The 25,851-nt window shown below is 33.4% G+C and overlaps 2 long non-coding RNA genes across 2 annotated transcripts in view; one reads left to right on the forward strand and one right to left on the reverse strand.

Moving 5' to 3' along the window:
• LOC116593123 overlaps window positions 1-25,851 on the reverse strand; it is a 142,627-nt gene that overhangs the window by 13,507 nt on the left and 103,269 nt on the right. The gene's annotated exons all lie outside the window — the stretch shown is intronic.
• On the forward strand, window positions 8,957-17,864 carry LOC116593126. Its single transcript, XR_004286764.1, has 3 exons — window positions 8,957-8,967; window positions 10,911-10,912; window positions 17,791-17,864. It is a non-coding gene; the product is annotated as an uncharacterized LOC116593126 (long non-coding RNA).

The following is a 25,851-nucleotide window of genomic DNA, read 5'->3' on the forward strand; positions in this document are numbered from 1 at the left end:
GATAGATTAAAAGAGATTATGATGGATTGGCTCACATGATTATGAAGGCTAAGAAGTATGTGCTTTCTGTAACCTGGAGGCTCAGGGAAACCAGCGGTGTAATTCTAGTCCAAACTCAAAGGCCTAAGAAGCCGGGAAGGCTTGAGGACATTAAAAGATGGATGTCCAGTTTAAGCAGAGAGAGTAAATTTGCCTTTCTACTGTCCTTTTTGTTCTCCCCATCCAAGGTTTACTGAGATATAATTGACCTATAATATTGTCTAAGATTAAAAAATCTAATGTGAGAACATTCAACATCTATTCTCTTAGCAACACTTAAGTATATAAAAAAGTATTGTTAACTATAGTCACCTTGCTGTATGTTAGATCCCTAGTCAGTGAACAGCTTTCCATTTTTTTCGGATCAGTCATTGGAGCTTTATAGTTTCCTTTGGTGATATACTTGTTTATTCATGATTCTTGTGGCCCTGCATTGGTTTCTGTGCCGTAGAAACTTTCTGAAGTTGTAGGCACATTTTCTAGACTTTGTAGATTGGCTTTGGCAGGGGGAGCCCTTTAGCCATCAGCAGAAAGGGTTTACACTGCACCCTGCCATTGACAACCACTCTCTAATCTGAATGGAAACATAGGTATAAAACAATGGGAAAAAATCATATTTAGAACTTACTTAAGATATTCAGTGGTAATTAAATTGAAAATGTCACATCTTGCACACTGAAAACAAGGATGATGGTGATTAGGTTGGCAAATAATCCAAAAGATAAGAAAAAAGCTATTGCCAGGATATTCATGGGATTATCATGTTTACTTTTTTTCTAAGAGAGAATTAAATTTATCAGGTGGGGAATTTTGTCTTTAGAAAAGTACAATGCTCTAAAATTATCATGTTGATTTCAGAAGAATAGTCTTGGAACTTTAAAAACTACATACTCTTCAGTAAATTCAATTGTTTTACTGGAAAAATAAGCTCTACTTTATATGTGCTAAGGCATGTAAATCTAAGACACCATAGTAAACATCCAGTAAATATTAATTGAGTAAAACTATTAGTATTAATTATGCCAATTCTAAAGGATATTACAGTGTGCAATATTGAGCATGTGTTTCCAAACTGTGCTAGACTTATTAAATGATAATATAATGTGTATAATTTTTAAGCTTTAAAATAAAATTTTTCATGCAATTAGGAATTACATGGTTTCAACAGTTTTAGCTACAGGAGTGAAGAGGCTGTATCTTTCAAAGAGAATTTATTAGTAATAAAAGAAAAAGCTTGTAAGATTACATGAACAGCAAATTCTAGTATTACAAGAATATCAATGTAATGGATGATTTTCCATATTTTTTAAATTTTATATTTAAAATAAAGACCCTTTTCACTTTCCTTTCTAAATGAAGAAGAATCTTAGGACACCTCCCACTCTGGGCAACTCAAACACAATTTCCGAAGAAGGGACCAGTAATCCCTTAGTAACAAGATAGAAACTGAGTTGGGTATCCAGGGGGCTTGTGAAGTAGAGAAAATTAGCTAGCTTCAAACTGACTCTTTTGTGATAAATTTCTGGATAGGAGAGGATATTGGGAATTGTGATACCATTTTGATAAGAGAAAATATGTTTACTGAGTTGAAAATATTTTTTCAAAAATTTATGTTTCTTACCCAGATTTGGTCAAGTTTAACCTTAAGAGTACAAAACTATTATGGGTTGAGGGAGATTTTATTAAAGATGGAGCAAAATAGTTATGTATGCAGTTATACTCTTAAAAATTATGTATTCAACTTCTATAATTTTTGTTTTCATACATTTTAAACAGGCATAATAGGACTAGGTAGGTTAGGAACTTTAATCAATAAACTAGAGAGAAAACTGAGAATTAAAATTAAGTATAATCAGATATATTAGAATAAAAGGAGTTATTTACTGGTGGTGTTAATTTGAATGAGAAAAATATTTTTTATCACTGAAATAATTACTGAGATTTAAATTTTGGAAATAATAGTATTTGCACTCAAATAGTAATGAAGGAATTTAAACAAGATTATTAAAATGAAAAGATTGTTTTTATCTAATTATCTGTATTTTCTATGAAAATGTATATGATTTTGTTAAGGGTAACAGGATATTTATAGGAAAGCTATTGGTGAGTATCTGATATATTGAAATTTAGCTGGACTATGTTTTCCTCATTCAATCAGTAAATAGGAGAATATAATATCTATATTTCTGATGTTCTTATATAATGGCTTTTTTAGCTTGACTTTAGCTATCATTTATGGTCTTTCAGGTTCAAGATAATATGTAGTCTGAAGGATATATGGACTTGAAGAGATTAAGCTTTAACTATTTGGGTAAGGAAAGTCCAACTGCAATTATCTTAATTCTTTCTTTTGAAATTTTAAATTACCTATCTAAAAAATTAAATTCAGAGGTAAGACTTCAATGGAAATTTTATTAGAAATTTTCTAGAGACATTCTAAACCTTTATTACTGTTTTTATCTAGGCTACTTTATCATCTCACAAAAACAAGAACTTTGGTCTGAGGCTGTCAGGATTGAGGACATACTTTTTTATAGTTGAGAAAAACTGGGTAGAACCTTTGGTATAGGGAAAGGATCACAGGGTAAAACAGTCACAGACAAATCAGATACGAAAAAAGGATGTGAATGGGGCATGTTTAGAAGATGGTAGGATAAAAGGAAATGAGAAAGATGATAAATAGTGAGATTGCAAAGAAGTAGTGGAACATTTTGGCTGATGTGGAAAGAGAAGTGCTGGTACAGAATTTTCAATATTCTAAAACTATTATCTCTGGTTTCCTTTAAAAAAGTTGATCTATATCGAATACATGGGGGCTTCAAGATGTGATGATGCTGGGAGTTTCACATATGTGTTCCACAATAGCTTTTCTCCACATTAAAAAAAAAAAAAAAAGATGCACTTGCACTTGCTTTGTTAATTTGACTTTTGCTTTCTGGCTGTAAGTGTTTTTACATCTGTATAACGTTATAAGTGGGATCACCAATCTTGAATATGATGCAATTAATTTTTAAGTATTTGTGGCAGGGTTAAAAGAAAAAAAAAAGAATATAAAATCACCATTCTGTTCTAATGCTTATGAATACTGTATACTTTATTTTTAGATAATTGTGAATCATGTTATCCTCCCCTGACGCTATACTAGGTTGGTAAGAAATAATACAGGTTGGGGATTTTGGAGGTTTCAACATAAAAAACACCAGACTTATGAGAGAAAAGAAATATTTTTATATATGAAACCAAAATACTTAATCTCTTCATTTTGGCAGTTACCTAACGAACAAAAGTGACTAAATGAGTTAATGAATAAAGAATGAGGAGTTGTTAAAGGAGATTGGAGGAATTGAAAGTGAATGAATCAAACATAAAACAACACAATGGATGACCACAAAACTCCAAGAAGAAAGGGCAAGTGGTAAGCTCCTCAACATCAGTCTTGGCAATGGTTTTTTGAATTTGACATCAAAAGCAAAGGTAAAAAAAGTGAAAATAAGCAAGTGGGACTACATCAAACTAAAAAGCTTCTGCATGGCAAAGGAAACCATCAACAAAATGAGAAAACAACCCATGGAATAGGAGAAAATATTTACAAAACATATATAAGGAGTTAATATCCAAAATATTTAAGAATTCATACAACCTGATAACAAACAAAGAGCCCCCACAACAATCTGAGGATTGTTGGGTAGAGGATCTGAATAGAAATTTTTCCAAAGAAGACATACAGATAGCTAATAGGTACACGAAAAATGCTTAACATCACTAATTACCAGGTAAATGCAAATCGAAACCACAATGACATATCACCTCACACCTGTTGATTGACTATTATCAAAGAGAAACAACAAGTGTTGGTGAGGATGTAGAGAAAAGGGAACCCTTGTTTACTGCTGGTGGAAATATAAAATGGCAGAGCTACTATGGAAAACAATATGAAGGTTTCTCAAAAAATTAAAAATAGAATTACCATATGATCCAGCAACTCTAATTCTGGTTATTTATGCAAAGAAATCAAAGGTACTAACTCAAAAAAATATATTCATCCCACTTTGCTGAAGTATTTACAATAGCCAAGATATGGGAACAACCTACCTGTCCAGCGAATGAATGAATGGATAAGGAAGATGTGGAAAATACAAAATGGAATATTATTTAGCCATTAAAAAAGAATGAAGTCTTGTCATTTGCTACAACCTGGATGGGCCCAGAGGGCATTATGCCAAATGAAATAGGCCAGACAGAGAAAGACAAATACTGTATTAATTCACTTATATATAGAATCCATTAAAAAAAAAAAAAAGCCACAGTTACAGAAAAAAATTGGTGGTTGGCAGAAGGGGGGCAATTGGGGTGGGTGTGGAGGGAAAAATGGGTGAAAGGAGTCAGAAGGTTCAAACTTTGAGTTATAAAATAAATAAAAGAGTTATAATGCATAGGATGGTAAGTATAGTTTATAATACAGTAGTATATATTTGAAAGCTCTTAGGAGAGTAAATCATAAAAATTCTCATAATAAGAAAAAATTCTGTAACTGTATGGTGACAGATGTTAACTAGACATGCTGTGGTGATCCTTTTGTTATATATACAAATATTGAATGTTGTATACCTGAAACTAATATAATTGTATGTCAATTATACCTCAATTAAAAAAAGAGGACAATTAAAAAAAAGTTTTTTTTTACTTTCTCCCATTTTTAGAAGAAGTAACTCCAATTTTCAGCTAAGTGCAAAATACCAAGTAATGAAATTGTTGAGCTATAAATTTACTAAAATAATTCTAATTACATGGCTTGGTTCTAACTTTACATATGGTATAAGATATTAAATAATATTATTAAATTATAAGTTTATAAAAAATATATCTAGATGATTTGGGTTTTATACTTTCTTTTGTGCATTTCTATAATGACTAAAACACCAGGACAAACACTGTCTAAACATGTTGGTTATTGCTGTCTTCATTTACAGTGAGACTGAACCAAGTAACTTGTTTAAGATGATATCTCAGGTAGGTTGGATGGCTAAAATCAAGGATTATAGGACCTCAAACCACTGTTTTTCCTATGCTACAATGGTCTCCTAGAGTTCAGTCAGGGAGGAGAGCTATGCTTGAAACATGCACACTACATTTATTTTATTACTGAACATGAGGATGGGAGTATAGAAGTGATATCGTTAGGTATTGTATTTGAGGGTGATTAGGGAGAGCCCTCTTGGATGAAGTAATGATGTAAGAGATCTAGGATAAATAAACCTTCCCTGAATATAAAGAGGGTAAAGAGGGGAACATTACCGGCAGAAAGAAGAAATATAAATGTCTTAAAGTGGAGGCTTGCTTGGTATGCCCAACTACATGCAAGGATGTCATTGTGGATGGATCTCAGTTATCAAGTATCCATGCCTGTATAAAACCAAGTGACAGTAGTTCAGGAAAAGGTTGGGCTGAGAAAATATTTTAAGGTATCAACATATCAATAATATTCAAAGGTATGGGAAAAGAGTAGATCACTAACAAAGTAAGGTAGCTGACAAGTGAGGAGGTCCAAAGACTGTACTTTGGAGCACTCCAAAATTTAAAAGTACAAAATAAAAATAGGGTCTGGAAAAAGAGTCTGAAAGGGGAGAAGCATAAAAATAAAACAAAACAAAACAAAAAAACAAAACAAAACATCAGGAAGTGTGTTGTTCCAGAGGAAAAGAGAAAAATATTACAAAAAAGGAGTGACCAGTTCTGTGGAATGCTGGTATTATAAGATGTTGGATAATTATTGATCATTGAGTTCGGCAATATAGAGCTCTCAGTGATAGAATGAAATTTGAATACAGTAGTGGAGATTGAAAATCTGTTTAGAGTGGACTTAGAAGAAAAATGAGGCAGTAGTATTACAGAGCAACGGAAAATCATTTTAGGTGCTTTGCAGAAAAGGAGAGTAGAGGTAAAGGTTACAGTTGCAGGAGGAATGTGTTACTATGTTGCATGATATATATCATATGTATTTATATTTATGTGTGCGTGTGTGCGTGTGTGTGTGCGTGTGTGTGTGTGTGTGTGTGTGTGTGTGTGTGTGTGTTTAAGTCCATAAGAGAAAAATTCTGATGAAGGAAAAGGGGGAAGTAAGGAATATTCTGAGCAAACTCCTCAGTCAGGTAAGAGGGCTGCTATTCAGTGCACGTGTATAGTTCTTTTAATTTGCTTTCTCCTTAAAGGAGAGCAAAGACAAAAGTTGACTCTATATAGTTTGTTTAGATGTTTCCTGTAAGCAAAAGTAAGTCAATAAACAGAACAGAATGGGAAAAAGGAAAAGCCAATAAAGGTTGCATTATTGCAGATTTCAGAGAGACCTCAGAGAAGAATACAAAATCCATGTAGAACTTCCTCTTCATTTTAGTCTACTATGTTCACAAATCCCACTCTTAGAGGGTTATCCTCAGGGACATTCATGATGATGATGATAACAGTATTTTTATACATAGAGTTGGACACAGCCTAGACTTGTAACTGATGAATTAATTCAATCACTGATGTAAAATAAATTTTCCTTCCGAAAGGAATTACCATGACATTGGCAACTCCATCCAGTTGCTGAAAATATTGAGCAGGATAGAAGAAGAGACATTTTTGTTTGGATGGAGGTGCCCATAGGGGCTCCATATATTTAGCAATTAAAAGAAACTTTTACTTCGTTGCACCTCTCTTGAAAATGACTTGGAATTAGGCTAGCCTGTTTCTGGATATACTTTACAAGAAAGAAAAAGCCTACATATTTCTATATCTAATAGGAGTAATTTCAAATTGTTAGTGTAAGAAGTATATTTATGGCCCTGTGTGTGGGCTCTTTAATAATGCCCATTTTCTTTGGTAGAGGCACACAGATATTGACTCATTCTGAATTAGTTAGCACCATTAGTCATAGAATCTCACAGTATGTCTATAGATTTGCTTTTGTCCTCACTTTTACTGAAGTACAAGGAGGTTAAGTGACTTGCCAATGAGCATCAAACATGTTGGTAAAGAAGCCAAGAATAGAACCTTAAGATCCTGACTCCAAGTTATTTGTCACTGTATTTATTGACTTTACTTTCTGCTTATCTTTTCTTTCATTTCTTGGGCACATTTACGATAAATATAATGAAAAGTGACACTCCAATGTTTTAAATAGAGGCTGTACTTTATACCCATGGCAGGATGGAAACAGAGTAAGTCTGTGAGACTTGTGCAGTGGGTTTTTTAATTCAAGTCTCATAATAACCCATTGGACCATCCATTTAATTTCCTAAGGCTGTAGTTTCCACAGTTTCCATATCTGTAATATTGATATAGTTCTTTCTTAAGTTCTTTTTAAGTCCCACATTCTATTTTTCTAGGAAATAATAATGGAGGATTTGGTCATTTTAACTTCATCTGTATGTTGAGTGACTTTACCATGTCAGACTCCTTAGTCTTCCTGATCTATTTTCAAGAATCCTTAAAGTACAATTCTTAGGGATTTTGCCGTTACAAGACTCCACTGAGCAGTCCATAGTTAGCCATGTCTTTTTTTTTTTTTTTAAGAATGTTAGCCAATTTTAATTTCTTTTTTTTTTAATTTTTTTAAACATTTTTATTTATTTATTTGACAGACAGAGATCACAGTAGGCAGAGAGGCAGGCAGAGAGAGAGAGAGGAGGAAGCAGGCTCCCCGCCAAGTAGAGAGCCTGATGCGGGGCTCAATCCCAGGACTCTGGGATCATGACCTGAGCCGAAGGCAGAGGCTTTAACCCACTGAGCCACCCAGGCGCCCCGCCAATTTTAATTTCTTAACATAGAATCAAAATAGTAGCTTCCCATTACTTCTGAAAAAAAAAAAAAAAAAAAGGAAAGAAAACATATGCCTGCTAGTTGACATGTGTCTACATATCTATCAAATGCTCTCTGAGAATTAAATCTCATGAAAATCCTGTTTTGCTCCCTACTATATTTATCTATAGCTACTGAGATAGTGTTTAGCACAAAGTAACTCAATAAAGACTTGTTTTATAAATGAATTTATTAGGTAAGAAAAGCTAGAATTCTGCCTCACAAAGTCTTAGAAATACCACTGACATAATGCCCATGGTAAAATTATAAAGCAAATTAATAGTTATTAAGTGACAACAAATATTTCTCATTGTACTCCTTTCACATCAAGTCCCAATCTTCAGGGTCTTTTTTTTTTTTTTTTTTTAGTTCCTATGAATGTTACAATTCTAATTAAAATGCATTGACTTCTTATTTTTGATGTCAGTTTCTATGCTTTGAAAAATTGGAAAATTGGTTCACTTACACTAGTTTGTACAACTGTATACTTTTCAGTTTTTTTATGACACTAAATTTTTAAGTTTTTTTCTCTGCTTATTTCCATTTATTCTTAAATCTGGATTTCTTGTTATTCCAAATTTAAATAGCTTTTTTTCCTTATCTTTGTTTCCTAAAATGAGGAAATTAATAACCTAATACTGCCCTTTGGCCCTTCTTGTTCTCTACACCCAGAGTTTTCTTAGCTATGTCATTCATTATAAAATATCCAGGTATGCAAGTTCTTTGTTGTGACTCAGCTCCACTTCTACACTCCTGAATATTTCTTTTATTAAAGTGAGATTCTAGTTATATTCTGCAATTGGAGGCAATTAATGGAAGGAGGAAGCAGTAAGATGTATTTTTCTACTTCTGGTAGTCTGCATGGTATACTTTTTTTCTAAGTGAGACTGATGTGAGGCTCAATCCCAGGACCCCAGAATCATGACCTGAGCCGAAGGCAGATGCTTAACAACTGAGCCACCCATGTGTCCCTTTTGTGGATATTTTCTTTTTCTACATCTTCATATATAGTGGGCTTCTATTCTGTGCTATCTAATCTGATGTTGAGTCCATTCAGTGGATCTTCGCTTGAGATACTGTAATTTCCATGTCTGGAATTCCATTTAGGTCTTTTTATAACTTCCATTTTTTACTCAGCTTGTTCATGTTTTCCTTTAAATAACTGTACTTAGTGATAGATCTTTTAATATCCTTGGCTCTCAATTCTATCATCCCTCTCCTTTCTAGGTCTGTTTTTTTTGACAATTTTTTCTTTGTCACATTTTTCTCCTCCTTGTTATAGATAGCATTCTTTTAAATTATGTGCTAAAGATTATGACTCTGTGTCTGTACTTTGTTTACTTTAAAGAATTTGGGGCTTTAAACATGTAGGCAATTAAATTACTAGTGATTCCATTTGCTACTTTGAGACTTGTTTTTAAAGTAGTTAGTGGTAGTGGTAGTAGTAGTAGTGGTGGACTTTTGGTAGCCTTTACTATGTAAACAATTTAGTTCCATTACTAAGGTGTGTTCTTTCTGTGGTCCCTACTGAATATCCCTAGTGGTCAATAAAGACTCTCCTCTCCGGTTGATTGGAATTTGAGTACTTCCATGTGTGGACTCTGGTTCAGCTCACAGTCCTTTGGTTGGTTCCTTAACCTTGTGGAGTTTCACCCATGCATATGCACTTAAGTAGTTGTGATGGTTAAGCTAATGGTTAAGTTATGTATTTATTTATTTATTCATTATTAATTAATTTATTTAAGCAGCACTAATTTAAATTTTGCTGTGAAAGTATTTTGTAGATGCAGGTAATATCTACAATCAGTTGACTTTAAGTAAAAACAAAAACAAAAACAAAAAGCTATAATTGATTACATAGGTGGGCCTCACCCAACTAAGTAGAGGCCTTAAGACCAAAGTCCAAGTCTTCTGGAGAAGAAGAAATTCTGCCTCAGGACAACAGCATCAACTCCAGCTTTAGATTACAACCTACAGTCTACCTTATAGTTTTCAGACTTGCCAGCCCCCAGAATTATGTGAGCTGATTCTTTGTAGTGTCTGTTTATCTTTATCTATCATCTATCTATCTATATATCTATCATCTATTTATCTATCATCTACCATCTATCATCATCTATTTCCTATTGATTATGCCTCTTTGGAGACCCCTGACTAATAGAGTAAACAATAAAGACTCAAGGGGCTGGGGCATGGGAATTTCTGGAACTTTTTTCATATACAACTCTCTCATCTCTGGAATTCAGGCCTGAAATTTATAGCTTCATCAGCACCCATGAAATCCAACCTCTGGCTTTTCAATTAATTAAGATAGCATGTTCTGCTTGCATTCTCTCTGTTCCTCAGTGTGTCCAGACAGAATTCTGGGGCAATCATAAAGTTCACTTCATTTATTTCTCTTCTTCCAGTGATCATGGTCCTGCTCTACAAGTTGTCCAGTGACTGAAAAATGTTTCACACACTTTGTCCATTTTTCTGTTTGTTTCCAATAAGGAGGTTAAATCCAGTCTTTCTCATTCCATAGTGACCAGAGCTTGTCCCTTGACTTTCTATATTAGTAAGGTAAGAATTCAATCAATTAGGAATTTCCATTAAAAAATTATATTGGAAGAAATTTATATTCATAAGGAAATATACATTCATTGTTCTGTTTTCAGTGAACTAGAAATACAGAAGTTTCATACATAGGCACTCTTCTTAGATGTTTGCATTGCAATTTATTTTCACACTGAGGTAGACTTCCATTTTGATCTCAGCAAGTGTATAATCAATCTTTTCCCTGTTTGAATACTGTTCTCATATGGAGTCTGAATAAATCATGGGTCCACTGAAAGGTCACAATAGGTTATTTGTTTAATATGTTATTTTATTTTTGTTTAGAATCATGATCTTTGGGAATTCTTGACAGATATAATAGACCTCTCTGCACTATGACTATGACTAGTCAGTTACCTCTTTTATAGATTTCTTTTATTGCTTTAGGGTATCAAGTTGCTATAAGAGTGAAAAAAAAATCCCATCTCTGAGCCTAGCAGTATAATTTCCATTCCCTCCTTTTCTTACCACTTTTCTGGGCTAATGAGTTTATTCAGAACTTTTTCTCCTGTGTTCACATACTGCTGCTTCTTTTCTTCCTTTATTGATTCATTTCAGGTCTGGTATAACTGGAAAATTACTCCTTTTACAGCATTAAATTTCTGTATTATTTTTTCCATTCCAGTAAAAATATGATGGATATAAGACTTAGTTTCCTTTCATATGTAATAATGATTGAGTTGCATATAATGGACAGATAGAAAATGTTTTATATAAAATGGCCTAATGGAAGCACTTTTCCTTGTTTAAAAAACACAGTATCTTCCATTTTTATGTCTATTTGAAGCTATTTCTCAACTCTCAATTTAGCTTTCCCTGGTGGGAGTCATCATTACTTGCTCTTGGCAAGCAGAAAGATTGCAACAAAGTCATTTAGTTTTCCCATTTCCTTTATCCCATATTTTTTAAGTCGCCCCTGTAATGAGATGGTTGTAAAGCTATTTTGTTTGCATTCTTTGAATATGTTTTTTTCTTTTTCTGAAGTATTATCCTTTGTACCTTATACTCCATTTGAATCCCAGGTTAAAACTCTGTGTGTGTGTGTGTGTTAGCCTTATGTACTCTCTGTCAGTCATGAGTAGCACAGTTATATTTTGACTAATATTTATGGGTCTTGAAGAATGTGGTTATTGTGACCATAATTTTTGTGACATTAATAATTTTGATAATTATGTTAATATTCCTACAGCATAAATAAACGAATCCATGGGATTGGATGTCATTATTATCTAATGTATTGTTTACTGTTTACTTTTAGTTTTGTGGTTATCTTATTAGACAAAATAAATTAGCAGAGAAAACTCAAAGTATATTACACGGATAATGTTTGTCCTTTTGTTCCCTTGTAGTATTAGCAATTAGTATTAGCAATCAATGAGATCATTTAAAACATTTTTAATAGTACGTTACAAATAGTTTGTTGTGATTTTAGCATACCATCATATTAACTAATAAATATTTTATAGTTAGAATTGTGGCATCCTCATGTTTTTTTCTCCTTTATAACCTATTTTACTTGGCTGACATTCTTTTTTTACACAAAATGTGGGACCATTTCTCTCTGAAACTTGTCAACATTAAATCTAGGAGTTTTACATATATTGCCTAAAATAAATACCTCACTTTTATAGGTATGTTCATTTTAATACGTGAGTTTTATTTTGAATCTTTTTGGTTTAAATCTTGCAATGATTGTATCATTTTAATAATATTTCAAATTATTTGGTAAAGAAATAATTGATTTTGATATTATTTACATAGCAGTATCTGAAATTACTGTTTAAACAGTTAAAATTCCAATTTTCTTCTTAATGCTGATTTTATAAGCATTTTTCTTCTGTGTTAAAAACTTCCTATAACCCTTTTCTGTTTTCCAAAGATGAAGAAAGCAAGGGCAGATAAGGAAGTGAGATCTGAAAAGATAAAATATCTAAAGAATGTCACCTTAGTCAAAGTTTTAAGAGAAATTTTCATATTATATTCTTCACCTTAAAAATATATTGAAATAGGGAGCCTCCATTAGCTTTTGATATGCTATGATTATTCCACACCTGTTATCTCATCTCTCACTTCCATAATTTCATATAAATCATACTTACTAAAAATCAAGAACAAATGCAGATATCAGTGGACCTTTGGAATTAATAATAAGACCACAATCTGAAGTGCCATCTTTGACTCAATAGAATTAACTATTATGTATATCATATAAAGGTAAATATTTGTAGCTGGGTTTGAAAAATTTCTGAAATCTGAAGAACAAAATGCAAATTAATACACTGCTTTCTGTTTATTTTTGAAGCATTTATTATATCAGTGTAAATATTAATTTCTACGTTAGTTTGTACTGTCAATATATAAAAACACTGATATATATCACTATTGTGAAATGCAAGAGTGGAAATGCCATTTACTTTACTTTGTTAATTCCCCTGGGCAAAATATTTCAAAACAAAACAGACTCAAGTGGAACATTTTGGCCATCTTCCTTACCTCATTTTACATTTTTTTGTCTTTCCTTATATGTTCCTATTGCTTATTTATCTTATGAATAACCGTTTATACTACTACTATTGCTACTGTTGCTAACAATACATATCATTAAGCACCTACATCCCAGTGCATTTTTAAAGAAACTTTAGGAAGTGGGTCTTGGTGTACTATTATTAACCTTTTTTGTATATGAGGGAAGTGAAAAACAGGGGAGATTATGTGATTTCACCAAGATCTTGCAGCCAGTAGAGGCAGCACTGGTTTATAAACAGTAATATGGTTGCAGAGCCCATGTTCTCTAGCATAATTTTGTAATTCTCAGACCACTATAACTCCAACTATACTATCATCTGTTCCAGTCTCACTTGTAGAATCAGTCCTAACAGAGCTTTAGCAAATACTGTGCTCTGTACAAAAGCAAGAGCACTTGACCTGGATTTCGACATATCTATGAGCAAAGTACAAATCCATCCTCCCCTCTGTGTCTTCAGGAGACCAGTGAGCTTGTCTGAGGCTTACTCTCCCCATGTGACCAAAGGAAATAATAAAATCAAATCTATCTAGGCCACAGCCTTAACTCAAAAGAAGAATGAGATAATTAATATAAGTTTTTGTAAATCAGTATATAAATTTAAGCAAGTATAAGGTATCTCATCTGCAATAACATTTGCTGTTATAATGCAAAGGAAGAGCTGGGCTAAATACAAGCTGGAGACAATTTATAACCTTGTGACCACTGGTTATCTTCTCAACCTCAATTTCATCAGGTGTAAAATGGAAATAAAAATTACTAACTTAAAAAAACTTCTAACTTTATAAGTTAAAGTATTTTAGGTTTTTATGAGAGGACATATGTATGGTGGGAGGCATATGTTAATTCTTCAATAAATGTGAATTCTCTCATGACTTTCTTAACTGCCCTAAGTAGAATTCAGTAACCCAAGACATGACTTCTGGCTGCTTTTTCCTGTTTATTTTTCCCAATTCTTTTCTTTTTTTTAGGCCCTGAATCCTGGATCTTTTGGCCAAGTTACAGTTTCTCTTTACCAATTTTGGTATAACTAAACTGGACTGATTTTTTACATGGTTCTTACTGCTTTGCTCTTCCTGATTACATAGCCCAGCTTTATCAGTTGTCTTTTGGGATATGATTCAACCCTGAATCTTTGCCCATTTCCTAGGGGCTCTGCATGCTCTTTTGCTTGCATGTGAGTATGTATGCCAATTTTAAATAGATGTTTATTTTTTTAGGACATGAATTTTACTTATTTTTAGCTTGCATGTAGTGCTGATCGAGTACATTTATGCCGTTGCTCTCCATTTACATAGTTTAAACATTCAGAGTACTACCAAATATCATTTTCCAAAATTGCCACTAACCTGGCTTGTTTGCTTATTAAGCTCTTTCAACAATGGCTAGAAAGTGGTTGCTACCTTTTTCATTTATTCTTCCATCATTGCAATATTAGTTCCAGAAGAAACAAACTTGGATGAAGATGAGCCATTTCCTGGGAGAGCATGGCATATTCGTCAATGCATGCCCTTTTCACTCTGGCATAGCTTTAGGGTATTGATGTTGCAGAGCTTCTCCAATTCTGCTCATGAAAACATTTTCTTTTTTAGGAATATGATTTGTCACCTACCTAATTAATTACTTTATTGGAATGGCCAAGAATTTTTGTCCTCTTTGTTGACCAAGTCTTGAAGTTTCTCATATTCCTCTGTATACTTTGCTGTGAAGGCACAGGATTTCAGGCAAAGGTGATTTGTGACTCTCTGCATGTCTGTTTGTCTCTTCCATTTGGGGACAGCAGTTTGTCATGTTATCTGAATACTAGTTGATTTTCACCTTATTCAGCATTTTTTCTTATTGTGAGGATGGGCATGATGACTTCCAAGCCCCATGTACTCCAGAAAGACAGTTTATTCCATTTCACTGGTAACTAGAATTCTGTGGTATAGATATACCACATCCTATTCAGCCATTCACCAGATGAATGACATCTGGGCTGTTTCTTGTTTGGGGCTATTATAAATAAACATGCTATAAATATTCATGCACAGGTTTTTGTGTGAATATAAGTTTTCATTTCTCTGGGACAAATGCCCAAGGAATGCAATTACTGGGTATTACTGTAGTTGCATATTTAATATTAAAACAAAAACACAAAAATAAAAAAAAAAATCCCTGCATACCATTTCTAAGAATAGTTGTGCTATTTTACATCTTTATCAGCAAAGTATGAGGGATTCAGTCTCTCCATATCCTCACCAATATTTGTTGTTTTCACTAATTTTTTTTAGCCATTCTGCAAGATGTTTAGGGATACTGTAGTGTGGCTTTGCTTTGCATTTTCCTAATGGCTAATGATATTAACATATTTTAATGTATTGATCTTTCATCTGTATAATCTCTTCAATGAAATGTTCTTCATGTCTTTAGCCCATTTGGTCATTATATTGTTTGTTTTTACATTGTTTACTTTGAGAGTTCTTTATATACTGTAGATACTAGTTCTTTGTCAAATATATGTTTACAAATCTCATTTGTATCTCTTTTATTTTTTAATTTTTAAAAATTTATTTGACACAGAGAAAGACAACAAGATCAGAAACATAAGCAGGGGGAATGGGAGAGGGAGAAACAGGCTTACCACCAAGCAGGGAGCATGATCTGGGGTTAGATCCCAGGACCCCGGGACCATGATCTGATCTGAAGGCAGACACTTAACTACTGAGACACCCAGGCTTCCCTGTACCTTGTCTTTTTATCCTCTTGACAGGGTCTTTGCAGAGCAAAAGCTTTCAATTATGAGAAAGTCCAATTCATCAATTGTCTTCCATTGGATTGTGTTTTTATTGTCAGGTCTCTGAACACTTTGCCTAGACCAAAACTCCCAAATTTTCTATTTCTGAGTTCTCAGTTCTTATCTACTGACATGCATCTATCCCTCTGTTGTACTGTAGTGACTTGATTACTTAAGCTATATAGTAAGACTTGGTATCAGGTAGAGTGATTCTGTCTACTTTATTCTTCTTTTGTCAAGATTGTTTATAATCTTTTTTTCAGTTACAAAAGTAACATTATGAAGGCACACTTGTAAAATTTTTTAAATGACATGTGTTTCATGTGTTTCTCAAAAGTGTATTTTGGTAACTTTTGGAGAAAAATCTCCCTTTTGAATCGCAGAGGTTATTGGTTTCCCAAATGTGCATTCTTCCTGATGGGCTTAAGACTAATGCTTCTAGCTATACATAATGGCTCAAAGGTCTAATGCTTTATGTCTTTTAGCAAAATATGGCCCTGGGTGAATTCTCACAATGTAGTGGTAGATATTGATAGGATCATGTTGCTTTGCTTTCATCACAGCAACTCAAGATGGCTGGAGGCCTAATCTTTTGTGTGGTATGACTAGAGAGAAGCTTGGAGCAATTTTGAAAAAGCAGCCTTGTATGCAATGTTATTCCCAGAGAGTTAGAGAGAGGATTAGCCTTATCCCCATATGCTTAGTTTCCCTGGTGTCAGAAAGGCTCATTTTAAGCTGATGTTGTCCACACAAATTTGGAGATAAAGTGATTAAGCAGAAATGTCTATGAGCTATTACTTCCAGAACTACATCAAATTATTCTACACAGGAAATTCCTGGTGCTAGGAAATAGGGCATCTGTCTCGAGCTGATTTCAAGCTGGAAGTGTGTCTTACTGCCTAAAGGGGATTAAAATGACCCTCTTCTGGTTTATATTCAGAACGTTTTGGCAGGAGGATTGCTTTAAGAGGTGTTGCATCCTAGAGTAGGGATCATTTTGTATAGTGGATGTTGGAGGAAAGCAGTCCTTTTATAGTAGTAATTTGGGCAGATTTTGTCGAAAAATACTGTTTTAGTAAAAGTCCAAATATATTTTCTCTGTTACATCATTTGGCTTGACAAATAGCATATGGAAAGACAAGAAAATACCTATTAGAGTAGAAAATGATGTAAAGGTAATATCAAAAGACTTAAATGTTAATTTTTTCTGCTATGTAATCTGTAGATAGAAAGAGGCTTGAGGAAGTTTGACTCCTGTTATCCAAAGTGGAATATTAGTGGAAAGATACCAATAGAATAGAATATAATTAACTTTATCATTTTGCTACCCTAAAATCCTCCTTCCACCACCCATTTCATTTAGGAGGATACTTCTCCCCTCATTCAAATCATGGAGTTCTGGTGAGGCTGATCACAATGCTCTTTCCCTTTATAGGTGGCCATGTGATCCACTTAGGCCAAGCACAGATTTTAAGTGCCTCGCCATAGCAATTGTTTCTATTATGGGCACATGTTCCAAACTAGTTTGATCAGATTTATTTTCTAGAATTTCTAGCTGACACTGATAGATGTCTGACAGGTAAGCATAAATACTTGGGAGTCAGTATGTTAGGTTCTAAGGGAATGTAAGCTTGAAAAAATGGTGAACAGAAATGAGATTTTTGGACCCATTTTCCCCTGAGTTCAGTCATAACTTGTTTTTTCTTCAGTTTGGTTAGTTGAGCTAATAAATGTTTACAAATATGCTTGTGTCTTTATCTTTTTTTTTTTTTTTCATTCTTTAAAAGTTTTGAGTTTACAACAAAATTGAGAGGAAGGTACAAAGATTTCTCATATACTCCTTGGACCCACACATTTCCCCCACTATCAACATTATTCACCAGAATGGTACATTTTCTCTAAGGATGAACTTACATTGACACATCTTAACAACCCAAAATCCATAATTTGCCTTAGGGTTCCATCCTGGTGTTGTATGTTCTAAGGGCTTGGGCAAATGTATAATGACATATATTAGTTATAATATTGCACTGAGTATTTTCACTGCCCTAATAATCCTCTGTGTTTTGCCTGTTTATCCCCCTCCCATCCTATAATCACTGATTTTTTTTTTTAATTATCTCCAGGTTTTGCACTTTCCGGAATGTCAAATAGTTGGAATTAGCAATATGCATTTAAGCTTCCTCCATGTCTTCTCATAGCTCAATAGCTGATTTATTCTTAGTGCTGGAAAATATCCCCATAGTCTTTTTGTACCACAGTGTATATAACCATTCACTTGCTGAAGAACATCTTGTTTGCTTCCAAGTTTTGGGAATTATACATAAAACAGCTATAAATAAGTATGTAAGTCTTTGTGTGCACTTAAGTTTTTAACTCTTATGGGTAAATACCAAGAAGTTTAGTTTTGTAAGAAATTGTCAAACTGTCTTCCAAAGTGGTTATAGAATTTTCTGTTCCCACCAGCAATGTATGAGTAGCTCTTGTTATTTCATGTCCTCATGAGGATTGTTGTTCTCAGTGTTCCAGATTTTGGACAACCTAGTAGGTGTGTAGTGGCATCTCATTGTTGTATTTCCCAGATGACATACAATATATAGGCTCTTTTTCATGTTGTTATTTTCCATCTGTGTATATTCTTTGGTGCGGTGTCTGGAATCTTTCACCCAATTTTTCATGGATTGTATTCTTAAGGTTGAGTTTGAAGAGCTCTTTGCATATTTTGGGAATTCTGTTGTTTACCAGACATGTCTTTTGAAAATATTTTCTTCTAGTCTGAGTTTGTCTTCAAATTATTTTGAACATTGTTTTGCACAGAGCAGAAGTTTTTAATTTTAATGAATTCCAGCTTATCAATTATTTCTTTCATTCATCATGACTTTGGTGTTGTATCTAAAATGTCATCTAAGTTTTCTCTTATATTATTTTCTAGGAGTTTTATAGTTTTGCCTTTTGTACTTACATCTATTATCCATTTTGAGTTAATTTTGGTGAAGAGTATAAGGTCTGTGTCTAGATTAAGTTTTTGTGTGTGGATGTTTAGTTGTTCCAGCACCATTTTTTTGCAGAGACTATCTTTCCTCTGCTGCACTGCATTTGCTCCTTTGTCAAAGATCAGTTGATTATATTTATGGGGGTATATTTCTTGGCTCCTTATTCTATTCTATTTATCTGTCTCTTCTTTCACCAATACTGCAGTGTCTTAATTACTGTAGCCTTACAGTGAGTCTTGAAATCAGGTAGCATCAGTCTTCTAAATTTGTTCTTCTTGAATACTGTTTGGTTATTCTGGCCTTTTGGCCCTTCATATAAATTTTAGAATCAGTTTATTGATATTCATATAATAAGTTACCGGAATTTTTATTGAGATTGTATCAAATTTGTAGATAAATTTGAGAAGAACTGACATCTTAACAATAGTGAGTCTTCCTCTCCATGAACATGGAATATGTATTATTTAGTTCTCCTTTGATTTCATTCATCAAAGTTTTGTAGTTTTCTTCATATAGATCTTATAAATATTTTTATGAGATTTCTACCTAAATGTTTCTCTTTGGGGGTGCTAATTAAAATGGTATTGTATTTCTAATTTCAAATTCCATTTGTTCACCATGGAAAGCAGTGGACTTCTGTCTATTATCCAAGTAACCTTGTTACCTTGCTATAGTCATGTATTAGTGACAGCAATTTTTTTTTTAAATTCTTTGGATTTTCTACATAGATGATAAATCATCTGTGAACAAAGAAAGCTTTATGAATTTCTTTCCAATCTGTTTTTTAATTGCATTTTCTTTCTTTTTTTTTTTTTTTTGCTTTTATGCAGTAGCAAGGACTCCCAGTATGATGTTGAAAAAGAGCAGTGAGAGAAGACACCCATGCATGTACACCATGATCTTAGTAGGGAAGTTTTGAATTCCTCACTATTAAGTATGATGTTTTCTGCAGGTTTTTCCTAAATAGTCTTTATCAAGTTGAGAGATTTCCCTCCTATTCCTAATTTTACTGATAGTTCTTAACCATGAATGGATGTTGCACTTTATCAAAAGCTTTTTCTGTGTCAATTGATGTGACCTTTCATTTGGCCTTTCATTTTAAATCTATTATAATAAATTACATTAGTTAATTTTCAAATGTAGAATCAGCCTTGCATACTGGGATAAATTTCATTTAATCATTGTGTATATTTCATTTTATACATTTTTGGATTTGGTTTGCTAATATTTTGTTGAGGATTTTAGCATCTATGTTCATAAAAGATATTAGTCTATAGTTTTCTTACAATGTCTTTGTCTAGTTTTGGTATTAGGGTAATGTTGACCTCATATAATGAGATAGGAAGTATTCCCCTTACTAACTTCTTCTGAAAGAGATCATAAAGAATTGGTATAATTTCTTAAATGTTTGGTAGAAATAGCCATTGAATCAATCTAGGTCTGATGCTCTGTTTGGAAATTTATTAATTATTGATTCAACTTCTTTAGTAGATACTGACTTATTCAGACCATTTCTTCTACTACGAGTTCTGGCAGGTTGTCTTTCAAGGAATTGGTTCATTTCATTTAAGTTATCAAATTTGTAGGCATAGTATTTCCTACAAAGATACTGTTTATTCCTAGTATTTTCATATTATACTGTTAATTTCTATGGCATCTGTAGTGATGCTTCTCTTTCATTTTTAGTGTTGGTAATTTGTGTCCACTCTCTTTTTTCTTAGTTAGCTGGCTAGAGAGTCATAAATTTTATTGATCTTTCAAAGAGTCAGCTTTTGCTGATTTTCTGTTTTTAATTTCATTGGTTTCTACTGTAATTCTTATTATTTCTCTTTTATATGCTTAATTGAATTTACTTTGCTGTTCCATTTCTAGTTTCCTAAGGTGACTAGAGCAAACCAATTCATCGTGCCTGACATATTTCTTGGACTAAGACAAGTTAAACATTGAAAGAGCAAGAAATTATTACAAATATAAAGGACAAAAGAAATGACATACCCATATGTGCATGTGTATGTACACACACATTTAGTGACTATTAAAAGATTTCCATTCCAAAATCAAAACTATTTTCTATTCTCCTTTGAAATGAGAATGTAAGAAATTCATGGAAGTATTTTTAAAAAGGGGGGAATTACTGGCAAAAATCAAAAAACAAAACAAAACAAAAAAGAGGTGGGGGTTGGTGGTGGGATTTCTGATTGCTCCCTTCAGTCCAGACCTCCTTGTTTAAAATTTGTCTAACCATATCTATTCTCAACTTCTGGTTTTCTTCTAATAGACAGATGTTGGAATTTTCAAGTCTGCTAACCAAGTGCTACTTTTATCATTCTATTATTATTTAGCACACTACTTTGGAATAATGCCTACATTGGATTTCACAGCCATTTAACTCACTACTCAAAAGAGTAGTATACAAAATTCATTTAATCTATTAAGATTTTTATTATGATTATTACTATTATTATTAATAGTTAATAGTTTTGTTTTATTTTCAGCTATCAAGCTTTATAATTCTATAAGGTTAACTTATTTATATACTCTTCCATATCTTTAAAAATATAAATTATGCTTATTCATTTTACTGACTTTTCCACATATTTTGTCATTTCTGTAGGTATGCTTGCATTGTTCACACCAGTTCCGGTATTTGAAAGGACCAGTCTCCACAAAGTGTGTTCTCATAGGCTTTTTTTTTTACTTAAAGATAAAAGATAGTAGAGTGAGAAAAAGAGAATGGCAGGTAGGTATCCGAGATCAAAGAGACATTCCATAAGTCCCTTTTTTAATACATGCATGGACCATGCTGAGTTTCTGGCCTGAACTGCAAATTCTTGTTTTAGGGAGTGCTCCTCAAAAAACTCTCACAATCCCTTTAAATAATCAAGCCACACTTGTCAAACAGGTTGGGCTTGTTGCTAACCAGCTGTCAAGACTGATCCTGTGGGTCACCAGGGAAGTTTCAGATTTAAACATCACATCATAAATCCCACTACTCTCAACTCTCCACAAGTCAAAAACCAGACATCCAGGAGTCCCAAGATATAAAGGCTGAACTTTCTCAGTCCAGCTGTTAATCAACTCTGGTTACACATCACTAATATTTTATTTTGAAAGGCTTTATCCAGTTTGTGCCTGTCATATCATTTTATGACAAACTATCTCTAGATCTTATAGAGAAAATGTGGAATGGACTACTGGACAGTGTATTTCAGTGTTAATTTTCTGGGTATAAGTCTTCCAATTTGTTTTCTCTTCCTTGACATTTAGAGCACTGTTCAGCATCTTAAATCTAGTAATCCACCTATACTATTTTACGTGGAAGTAGACAATATTTGTCTGTGGTCAGTATTTGCCTCAAGAAGCAGGGAACCAGGCTAGAGATGAGAGTGGTTGAGATTGGGACGAAGTTTATCTACCAAGCAGATACTAGTGTAACTTTACTGCCATGTTTTTTGCTCCTTATGCCAGCACATCAAGGCTCATAAACTTTATAACCTGAAGTTTCCCAACTTTACATCAGCTCTTTCATGAACAGATCTTAAAATACATTTTCTTTCTCTGGATTTGTCTCTGTCTTCATTGTTCCTCAGAATCCTTGGTCCAACTTGGTAACATTTTTGTTTACCATTCTTTTTCCTACTTTGGGATTTTTTTTTTCTTTTACAAATACATATTTGGAGTTCCAAAAGGTAAAAAAATGAAGGGAGGAAAGACAGTAATTCAAGAATTTTCTATTTTCTAGAATGGATTTTTTTAAATGAAATATGGTTGACATACAATGTTCTGTTAGTTTCAGATGTTCAACACAGTTAACAGTGCTATATATTAATCTATGCTCACCACAAGTGTAGTTACTATCTGTCACCATATAACATTATTACAGTATTATTCAGGATGTTCCATATGCTATACTTTTGTATCCACATGACTTATTTCATTTATTATAATACTGTCTATGTCCATTCATGTTTTTGTGAATGGCAAAATCTTATTCTTTTTTATGGCCAAATATTCATATATATATATATATATATATATGTGTGTGTGTGTGTGTGTGTGTGTGTGTGTGTAATATTCTTTATCCATTCATGTATTGATGGACACTTAAGTTGCTTCCATCCCTTTGCTATTGTAAATAATGCTGCAATAAACAGGGGTGCATATAGCTTTTTGAATTAGTTTTTTTTTTTTTTTTCTATTTTCTCAGGGTAAATAGCCAGTAGTGGAACTACAGAATCATATAGTATTTTTATTTTTAATTTTTCTCCAAATTCTTTCCACTACTTCATGTTTCTTTTCTTTTTTGATACTAGTCATTCTGATAAGTGTAAGGTGTAATATCTCATTGTGGGTTTTGATTTGCTTTTCCTTGATGATTAGTGATGTTAAGTATTTTTCATGTGTCTGTGGCTGTTTGTATGTCTTTTTGGAATACCTATTTTGGAAAAATGTCTAGTCAAGGTCTTCTGCCCATTTTCAAATCAGATTATTTATTCTTCTCATGTTGAATTATGCATTGTGTATAAGTTCTTCATATATTTTGGATATTATCCCCTTACTAGATATACCATTTGCAAATATCCTGCCCATTCACAGGTTGCTTTTTCATTTTGCTGATCATTTCCTTTGCTGTGCAAAGGCTTTTTTATTTTGGTGTAGTCAGTGCTTTGGGATTTTATATTTCTTATTATCTTTACCTTGGGTATGTCTTTTTAGACATCATTTTAACCTAGCTATGGCCTTATAGTTATTCACATCTTCTGGGGAAATCTTCCCTGATTCTTCACTCTGTGTTGGCTTACTTTTTTTTATTATCATATAGAACCTGAACGTAGCCTTCAAGAGTTAAAAAATTTCTTTCTCCTCTAGAGGATTTGTAGAGGAATCCATAATTCAATGTATTGTATCTGGTTTGGAAAATTCTCCAGTTTACCTCAAATATAGCTTTTGTCCCTCTTTCACTTTGGAGAGATTCCAGTTATACATATATTTTCATATTTTTTTCAATTGCCTCTTGCATTCTTTTTCTTTATTTTGCATCTCTTTCCCAATATGCACTTCAAAATTAATATTTCATACTCAAATTTCCAATTATGTCTGTTTTTTTATTGTGTCCAATATGCCACTGTTCATTATCCCAGAGACTTACCTCTAGGATTGTGTGCATTTTAAAAAATTGTTTTATTACATTCTAGTACTGCAAAATGCTGTAGACTCATCTTGTATATTTCCTGTGCCAGTCCTACAAATGGCCACTCCTTCAAGGGTCTTGGCTCCTTTTACTGGTTAATGGTATTAGACACCAAAAATTGGGTGGGAGGTGTGCTTATTGCTATGGAGGTCATAGACATCAGGAAAGAGATTGTTGCTTCCAAAGGATATAAGTCTTAATGGAAAGGCCAATGTTAACATTTCAGATATGTTGCATTATAAGGTATCAGTTGGAAAGTAATGTTTTAAAAACATGTAGTCAATCAATAGGGAAGAAAAAAATTAATTTGCTTTCTGGCTTCTTGATGAAATGATTCTAAGCGATGAGACATTGAAGGACATGTGATATTTGGGCTTATGGGACCCATTACAGGAAATTTCCCCAATTGTTTACTTTTGTTGTGATCTGAAAGGAGCATCAGTTTTTGTTCCCATTTGGCTTCTCTACTTCTATAGATTCTCTAAATTATCCATGAACAGTTCTCAATCAGTTTGGGGCTACAGTGTGTTAAATTTGAATTGCCTGATCTGTGAAATCTGATAATTTTGAGGTAGCACAAACTCTCATTGGAGCATTCTAGTTTTTGTGTTGAAACTGTACCTTAAAAACCTTGGAATATACAATCTTTTAAAGTTGAGTTTCACTTTACTTATTAAGAACAATAAAAAAGGTTATCTAACTTGTGATGTTGAAATTTAACAGAAGACATATAACATATTTCAGAAGGAAATTAATTGTTTTAGTTTTATCTTTTTATTTTTATTTTTTTAAATATTTTATTTGTTTATTTGACAGCTAGAGAGATAGCACAAGTAAGCAGAGTGGCAGGGAGAGGGGCAGAGAGAGAAGCAGGCTCTCTGCTGAGAGCCTGATGCGGGGCTCGATCCCAGGACCCTGGAATCATGACCCGAGCCGAAGGCAGCCGCTTAACCAACTGAGCCACCCGGGCGCCCCAGTTTTATCTTTTTAAAGAAATATATAAATGGAAAATCTAGAGATGCCTGAATAGCCCAGTCAGTTAAGTATCTGCCTTCGGCTCAGGTCATGATCCCAGGGTCCTGAGATTGAGTCCCATGTTGGGCCCTCTGCTCAGCGGGGAGCCTGTTTCTCCCTCTCCCTCTGCTGTTTGCCCTGCTTGTGCATGCGCTCCTTCTGGCAAATAAATAAATAATCTTTAAAAAAAAGTAAATTAAAAAAGAAAAAAGCAATCAAACAAAATCTGAACGCTTGGATACAAAGGATGGAGTGGTGGTTGCCAGAAGTAGGGGAAGGAAAAAAAGAAAGTGGGCAAAATGGGTGAAGTGAGTTAAAAATTAAAAGCATCCAGTTATAAAATAATGAAGTTATGGAATGTGATGTACAACATGGTGACTATAGTTAGTAATACAGTATTGCATATTTGCAAGCTTCAGCACAAGAAAAAAATGTATGTAATTGTGTATGGTAATGGATGTTAACTAGAATTGTTATGATCCTTCAAAAATACATACACATATCAAATAATATGCTTTGCTCTTGAAACTAATATAATGCCATGTCAATTACAGTTAAATTTTTGAAAACAGATAAAATAAAAATTAAAATGGGCTCCATTCATCTGTTGATGGACATCTAGGTTCTTTCCATAGTTTGGCTATTGTGGACATTGCTGAGAGACTATGGACTCTGAAAAACAATCTGAGGGTTTTGAAGGGACGGGGGGTGGGAGGTTGGGGTACCAGGTGGTGGGTATTATAGAGGGCACGGATTGCATGGAGCACGGGGTGTGGTGCAAAAATAATGAATACTGTTATGCTGGAAATAAAAAAAAAATAGTAAGATTAAAAAAAAAATTAAAATGGGCTAAATCAAAGTTGATAGAACAAGGAGATAT

This window comes from Mustela erminea, chromosome 6 (assembly GCF_009829155.1).
Source record: "Mustela erminea isolate mMusErm1 chromosome 6, mMusErm1.Pri, whole genome shotgun sequence".
Lineage (NCBI taxonomy): Eukaryota > Metazoa > Chordata > Mammalia > Carnivora > Mustelidae > Mustela > Mustela erminea.